The sequence below is a fragment of the Chiroxiphia lanceolata genome, chromosome 16 (genome assembly GCF_009829145.1).
Source record: "Chiroxiphia lanceolata isolate bChiLan1 chromosome 16, bChiLan1.pri, whole genome shotgun sequence".
Classification (NCBI taxonomy): domain Eukaryota; kingdom Metazoa; phylum Chordata; class Aves; order Passeriformes; family Pipridae; genus Chiroxiphia; species Chiroxiphia lanceolata.
The window spans coordinates 13,665,466-13,673,738 of record NC_045652.1 but is presented as its reverse complement, the minus strand read 5'-3'; positions in this window follow the sequence as shown (position 1 = coordinate 13,673,738).

Below are 8,273 nucleotides of genomic sequence, written 5' to 3'. Positions count from 1 at the left end.
AACTGTGACGTGTCCCCGTGTGGGACCTCTGTGTGTCCTGACACATGGGGAAGCCCACCCTGAGATGGGCACGCCTGGAGTGGAGCATCCTCAGGAGGCAACTACAGAGCAGGATGCCAGCAGCAGCTGGGGGTAGAAAACTGAGCTAATTTTAAGATTTCCACGATAGATTTCTGAACTGGATTATGCAATGTGGTAGCTGGTGATGGCAGGGTCTAGACTTGATGAATCAGGGTCCTCTTCCCCTTTGCCTGTCCCTGTGTGACCCGGGAGCCGTGACTCCTGCTGTGGTATTCTTTGTGTGAGTCAAATTCCGTCACGGGTAATTACACTCCGTCTCTTCAAATTCCTCGGGGAGCATCAAAGCAATCGCTGGTCCTGTCCCTGCCCGAGAAGGAGTCTCGGGTGTCAGCGAGCTGCAGCCTGGAGGTGGCTGCATTGCAGGCGTGTGAGATGCTCGCAGGAGCTCCCGCCGGTGGGGCTGCTCCACACTCTGGTTGTTCGTCAAAATAAAATGCCTGTTTTGCTCCGAGTTTCCGAACAGTGATGGGAGAGGGGAGCTTTGAAGGGTGCGTTCCTGCTGGTTGTGCTGCCTGTGTAGTTGGGACAGTTGTGCTCAGATGCTGGAGGATGCAGCCGCTGTCCTGGGAAGGTGGGAAAAGCTTTGAATCCAACTAGAAATGCAGCTGGTGGAGCAGCAACTCCCCCCTGCTCTGCTCCCTGCAGTCACAGCCATTCATCCCGAGCACTTGTATCCAGTGCTGTATTTCAGCAGGAATCACTAGCCCATCCATCCAGCTGCTATTTCTTTCCCCCCGCGGCTTCAGAAGGCAGTAAGTCCTCAGCAATACAAGTATTGAAATGCTGCGCGTGGGGGATTAGTGACTTGGCAATTAAAATATTTGACCTACATCTTGTTGAGTACCAGCAAGGTCAGATGGAGCTGTGCTTCTTCCCAAAACTTCCTCCCGAGGGAATTTTATTTTTGTGGTTACTTCTATTTGAACAGACTGTTTGCTACTGAATATAAAGAGAAGGGCTCAGCACCAGGATCCATGGGTCTGTGTGAGGGCTGGACCCCTCAGGAGGCATTTTGGGGGTGCTGGGAGCAGTTTCTGAGGGCAGGTTGAGGATCATCTTTATAGCACAAACATCCCTGAATATTTACAGGACTATTCCCACAAACACGGTGGAGAACAAGCATCTCCTTTTGTTCCTGAGATTGTACGTGCTGAGAATCCTCATCCAAACAAATGAGCGGCTTTTTCTTCCAGCAAATATCACAGATCTCTCTTTCTTTCTCTTTTTTTTTTTTTTCCTTCTCCTTTTCACATGTTGTTCACTCTGTTCTGCAAACAATGTCCTTTTTAAGCCAGGGCAGAAAACTCTGTCTTCAGAGCATGATGTGATGGCAGAAGCTGTCGATGTCCGCTTGGCAATGAGATTAAGAGGAAGTCGTTTATAAAGCTCCTCTCATCCCAAAGTAAGCAGAGGGGGAACAAAAACAACCTCCCCCCCAGTAACTGCTTGATTTGGATGGTCAGGAACACAGCTGGGGTTATAGGGACAGGAGTCACAGGGTTCTTGGATGACCCCGGCCTCAGATCTGACACAAATCTTCCTTGGATTTGAGTGGCTAAGACAGGGCTGGAGGAACACTGAATTTGCTCCTTTGGACTGTGGGCTGTTGAGTGTTCCTCCAAAATACAGTTGTATAGCTGGTGACCCCCAGCAGCCTGGGGAAGGTGTTTTGGTGTAACTTGGGCTGTAGTTTGTGCTGTAGCTGGGATCCCTTGTTGTGGCTGGGTCCAGCAGCTCTGCCTCTTACTCCTACCCTCGGACCAGTGCCTCCTCTGAGCCTACCTGCTCCAGGCAGGGTTGCTGAGACACTAACCTACTGCTAATCCAAGGGAGTTTGGAGTTCCTACCTCCTGGAGCTGGGCAAGGGAGGCTCTTGGCATGTGTGAAATAAGCGTGGAGGTGGCTGTAGCCCCTTGGGCTGTGATCAGAGGGAAGGGCTGTGCAAAATCTGTGTGGTTGCTCTGGGGGTTGCTCCTTGCTCCAACACCATGAAATCCCAGTGCTCCTTCCCCTACCTGCTAAGTGGGTGCTCCAGGGTACTGTCTCAGAGCAGGAGAAGCCCAGGCCATTGTTGTTCCCAACTGATGCTCAAACCAGAGCACAATAAAACCCTGACCTCGCTGTTTTACCTGTCCAACCCAAGAACATGAATGTTTGCCAAGAGACTCGAGTAACAGGTTTCCCCAACAGGAACAATGTTGGATTTTGGCTGAAGAACCGTTTGAAAATGGAAACCAACGGGTTTGTAGGAACCCCCACAGTCTGTCATCCCGGATGGAAATCAAGTCACTCACCCATCTTCTCTGTGCTGAGGGGTTCCCCACCCCTTATGTTTTCAGTGGGGTGGTGATCCTCAAAAAGTGTGGGATTGGGGTGACAAATTCCCAATTGCAGCTGTGGACTCACCTTAGTGAAGGTCATTGATGCTGTTTGCAGTTATGCTGCCTGCCCTGGTCCTGCTGGGCTTCCCCTGCCTTCCCAGGGTCACTCCAGGTGGGGTTTAATAGCTTGTCTTAAATTGAGTCGTGCTGTCCTTGGAGTCCAATGGCAAGAGTCTCTTGCAGAGCCATAAATGTCTCCAGGGCTACCAGCCTGTGAGCCAGCAGGGAGCAGGGAATTGCTGAGTTTGGGTAAACTTGTCATTAGAGAGAAAATAGTTCTTCAGGTTCTTCTCTGAGTAATACTCGACTTAAAATAAACCCTCAAAACAAACAAAAAACCCACTTCAACAACATTCACCCCAGCAGGGCTCAGAAGAAAAAAAAACATCTTTTTTCATTCAACAAATTTTCCTGCAACCTCTCCCTGATTTTCTTTAGGAAATGAACTTCTGGCTAAACCTATTCAATCTCACAAAGCATTTCAATTTTGACAAGAGTGCATATTCTGGAGGAACGTGGTTTCATCAGAGTTTCTCCAGCCAACTCTAATCCCAAATGCCTCGCTGTGACTAAACCTCATTTCTATGTTAAGTACTTGAGCTTGCCTGTAAGGACCAGGTAAAAACTCAATCAGTCGAGTAGCCTCCCTGCAGCTGCCTTGTTAAACAGTGGGCTTTTAAAAGTCTTCTCCTTTTTATTTTAATGGAGAAGAAGTGGAAGATCCCCTGGGGAGAAGCACAGTTTGATTCCTGATAAGCCAGCCCTAAAATTTACACTGGAAGCTCACTGACATCAAGTGACATGAGGGGGCTTGGAGGTCCTTGTTGCTTGGGACTGGGCTCTGGGAAGATTTTGCAGCTTTGTCTTTTATTATCCAGCATCCAGAATGGAAGGAAAGAGAGGGGGGGAAAAAAGGAATTCTGCAGAAACGTCTTTGATGGGAAGCACAGTGCTGGAATGGTGGGCAGTCCCCTCGTACTGGCTGCAGTCCTTAGGGAAGGGCATACAAAATTTCTGCCCTTCCACGGGCATACACAGTTGGTGGCAGCCAAATTGCCAGCCCAGTGGGGCTGGATTGAAGGCATGGGCTGCTGTAGCAGAGTGAGGGGTTTCCTGTTCTCCTGGAAACCTGGAACACACCTTCTCTAGGTACTACACCTCACCTATGCAATGCTCCTTGCTTTGGTATCCCTCTGTGAGGTTCATGTGCTACCTGTGCACGGCAGAGGGGTCAGGTCCCTTCTGAGAAGGAGAGTTGTGGGAAGTTCTGCAGCAGCTCCATGTGGGAATCACCCCTTCCTGGCCTTTGTAAGCCATCGCATTGAAGCATCCTGGAGCAGCCGGTACCACCTGATGTGATCTGTCAGCCAAACCCCACATCCCAAATGGGATTCCCTGGCTCATCCCAGAGGGATGAGCACCTCAGAAAAAGGGCGGAGAGCCTTTCCCCACCCTTTCATGAGCTCCCTGCCCTCGGCTTTGCCGGGTGCTGTGTCCCTGTGGCTGAGCTGCGGCTCTGATCCGGTGTGTGCTCCGGCAGCTGTGTGTGCTCGGCACCGGCACTGCAGAGCCTGGCACCCATCCCAAACTCACACAGCGTCTGGGAATTACATGTGATTGCACAAAATGGGGGAGAGGAACAACTGGGAAGATCACAATGCTTTACCTCGGCCTTTGTAAATGTGAAGTTTTCAAGAGGGGTCAGAATACTCTGTTTGGAGATTAATTAATTTTTTTTTTTTTTTTTAATGCAGCTTTGCCTTTTCTGGTTTGGAAAATGTCTTTTAACTAATCTAGAGGACAACTGTGATTAACAAATAAGTGCAACAGCCTGGTGAGGAGCTGGTTCCTTTTGGATTGAACAAACTGCTATGAACCTCGTGGAAAAAAACCTTTATAATTTTGTCTTTCACTTAAAAACAATTTGTTTCTGTCTGAATGTAAAGTTTTCTTTTGCTCAGCAAGCCAAAGAACAGCTCAGCCCTTCATCTGCCCAGCTCTGGGTACCACTGAACTTCTGTTTTCCAAGCCCCCACCTTCCAAATGCAGGCAGCTGATCCCTGTTACCTTCCTAAAATACAATTCTATTTCAGACTGCCCTCTTGGCTTCCTTGGCACAGCCCAGGTTTCTGGTGTGGATCTTGCCTATGGCTTTGAGCAGAGGATGAAAATTAGGATTTTTGTGCCAGTTTTGACCATTTCTTCACCCCATAAAGTTTGAGCACATGCCTCTGGAGCCTGCAGCTGCCCAGCGTCACTTAGTGCTGCATGCCTGGGGAGAGGACTTGAGCAATCCTTAAGGTTTTACATGTGTTGCTGTACTTGGATCTGTGGCTGCCACGGGCAGCTGCTGGATGGACCCGTTTGCCCTTTCCCAAACCCTGAGAGCTGATGGCGATGGGCAAATAGGCCTTGCCAAGAGCAGGAGAGCACAAATATTTGTGACTATTTTCCTCTCTGCCAGCTGCAGCGACAGAGACCCAGATTCTCTGTCTGCCTCTATTTTCTGCCCAAGCCCTGGGCTGGGGGTGGCCCAGCTGGCTCACCCTGGAGCTCCGTTGGTGGTGGAGAAGCTGCTGGTGCTGATTCTGCAGGGATGAGTTTAACCTTGCTCAGTGCCCAGGACTGCCCCAGGTGGTGCAGTAAGGCTGGGGCTGCTTTATTTAGCAGTGAGGGCTGGTGTGAAATGCCTCTTGTGAAAGATGGGAGTGGGTTTTTGGTGGCTGCAATGTTTAAGTGACCTGTCAAAGAAGAGCAGGAGACTGGGGCAGGTCATGTCCTGTCTGCTCCCTGGGCCTCTTGCTGTCTGTGCCTCTGAGAATCCTCCTGATGACGTCTGAACCCATCACGCTTGTGTGTCATCTGGTTTGGTAGAGAAGGGGATGTCCCATGGATGGGCAAGTCCCCCAAGGCTGGTGCTGGCAGGTAAAGGCAATAGTGAGGCTTGAGGCCACTCATTTGGGATTTTTCTTTGGCCAAAAACACTGTGGGTAAATCCCCTAAAGATGTGAGCCTGGAGAGAGATCATTTAGGGAGAATTAGTGTCTGCCAGCACAGCCCTCACCATGGTTTTTACCTGACTGAGCAGCCTGGAAGGAGAGCCAGCACTGAGAGCTGAAGTGCTGAAGATGCTCACAGGTTATCCATCCTGTGTAGCCTGGTAATGCTCCAGCCCAGCTGCTTTTACCCCCAGCTGTGTCCAGCCATGGGCTCTCTCCAGCCTCCCAGTCCAGTGGTCTCCAGGAGGCTGCTTGGGGCAGAGGAAGGACCTCTCATGTCTCTGGCAGTGCTGAGAAATTTGGGAGTTAAACTGCCAGAGAGGGGACCAGGATCTGAAGTTTCCCAAGTGGTGGGAGCTGAGCGCTGGCAGAGTCTCCTGGCTTGGTGTGATGTCTCCACCACAGAAGGGACTGTGGCTGGGCTGGAAGCACTGCCTTGCTATGGAGGGCCACTGGGCTCTCCAGGCTCTTCCCAGCTGTGCACCCAGCTGCTGAATCCTGGAGGACAAATAGTTTGGGGGCAGCAATGACTTGTCATTTTGATCCCTTCTTCTGTCTTTTTTTTTGTCATTGGGGATGGCTGGTTCTTCTCCACACACCAGGGTTTTTCCTGGAGCCTCCTCTGGCAAAGCTGTGGAGATGGGTCACCAAGGGGGTTCTACAACCGTACAACAGGTCCATGCTGGAGAAAGCCCCTTCTGGCCCCTCTTGTGCCTCCGTCCAGGAGAAAATCACTGTACAACCCAGCTGAACTGGATCCGACCCCAGGCCAGAGGTGCTTATATAAGATATTTACTGTGTGCCCCAAGACCGCCTTGGGAAGAAGCCAACATGCTGATTAGGTGACGTCTGCTCGGGACCGGGTGGATTTTGCCTCAGAGCATCTGCTGCCTGGTCTGGTGGTCTCGGAGCCGCTGCCCTGAGGTCGTTTATGTAAGAGGCCAGTTGGGCTCTTTGGCTGTAGCCAGACCTCTGTGTTGTGTGAGGTGCCTGTCTGACCCCTGGGGGGGGGTGTCCAGCCTGCCTGGGCTCTGCTACGAGCAGCCATCAGTCACTCGTCACTGCTGCTCTTTCCTCCTCCTTTCCTAAAATAACCCACCCTTTGGATGAGGGAAAGGAGAGCTGAGCATTGGTTGTGGAGTGAGGAGAGCTGAAAGGGTCTCTGTGGTTTCTTCTGGGTGCTATGAGCACTGTGGGGAACCCAGGGGAGCTGCCCTTCGCTGTTCCTTTTGGAGCATCCCATGGTCAAAAGCCAAACCTGTGCTCATCCCAGCTGGCTTGGGCCATGGAGCTTATGCACAAAGTCTAGGAATTCCCATCTGCTGCCCCAAATCCTCCTCCCAAACAGTGCAGGGCATGACAGCAGCAGATAAGCTTCTGGCCTCCTGGTTTATCATATATTTTCGGTGCAGGATCCCAGAGTGACAGAGTCTCTGGCCTGATCTTGAGGTGCTGGCGTGCTGAGGGTTCATGGTTTTCCCAAAGTGACTCTTTTTCTGCTCTTCAGCTGCGGATAAGGAACAGGCTCCCACCTCTGGCCACAATGTAACCTACTGGCCAAGGTTTTGTCAGTGTTTGTCCTAGACATGGCCTGGACATCTCTGCGTACAGTGAGGAAGGGCCAGTGACTCTGAACTCCTAAAAAGAGTATCATGACCACATGGCAAATCCTCTGGGATGGTGTAGGGACATGTTTTATGAAGGGTATAGTTGTTTGGACCAGCACTACTCATGGTGGAGCGAGGCTCAGCCTCCCTGAGGTGAGATGTGTGAGTGTGAAGGAGGAGAGAAGCGGAGGAAGAGTGAGAGGAAGATGCTGGGGAGTGACATTCCCTCGGGACCCTGCTGAAACAAGCTCTAATGGGTGAAATTAAGCTGAATAGAATGGGAAAATTTCCTGAGATGTGTTAAAGTCTCCCAAGGGACACGGTGCTATCCCAGCAGCAGGGTCCCCAGGGCAAACAAGGGGATGCAGAGGGTGGGAGCAAACTTGGTCGTGGGATCTGTGTCCCTGCCGTGGGGCAGTGCTTGGGTTTGCAGAGAGCCCGAGCCCTTGATGTGGCACCAGTGCTGGGATGCGACGGCTGATGCTGCCAGTGTCAGTGTCATGGCTGGGGCTGGAATCCAGCTGGAAGCTGGATGGAGCAATCCTTTATTAGCAAAATCTGCAGAATTTCACTGGCTACAAGTGGCATTTCATTTTGTCAACTGGCAGAAATACAAATGTCTTGTTTTTCCCTGTGGTAGCCATTCTGGGGGAGAAATGGCTCACCTGCTCCATGGCTTTTCATGGAACAGATTATTACTCCTGACTGATGGTTCCTCAGGCCCAGCCCTGCCTTTGCTTTTCTTTCCTGGGTGAGTGGATACATAGGTGCTGAGCCCAGGGAGCCAGGCCTGCTGGACATGATACCCAGCCTACGGAGATCCACTCTGCATCCCTGAGTGTGAGTTGCTGATTCTTGCCTCCATCAGCACTTCCTGGTCCCTGGGGCCTGACTTGTGGTCTCACAAAAGCACTGTGAGCACTGACCTCGGCCACCGTGCTCCTCCTGCCGGCAGTCCAACTCCTTCTCTGCCCTCCCTCCCTCCCTCCTGGCCTCACTGAAGCACAGCCAGAAACCAGAGGTGCACAGGGATGTGCATTCACCTTTTTTCTAGATAAATCCATGGCGGTGCCACAGCTCACTGCTTCTCATTCCCTGAGGTCAACCACCCTGAGCTATTTTGGTTGTGCTCCTTGCTATCTGCCAGGACAGCCCTCTAGGTGCTCTGGACATGGAGGTTAGGTCTGAGCATCCCTCTCTGCATC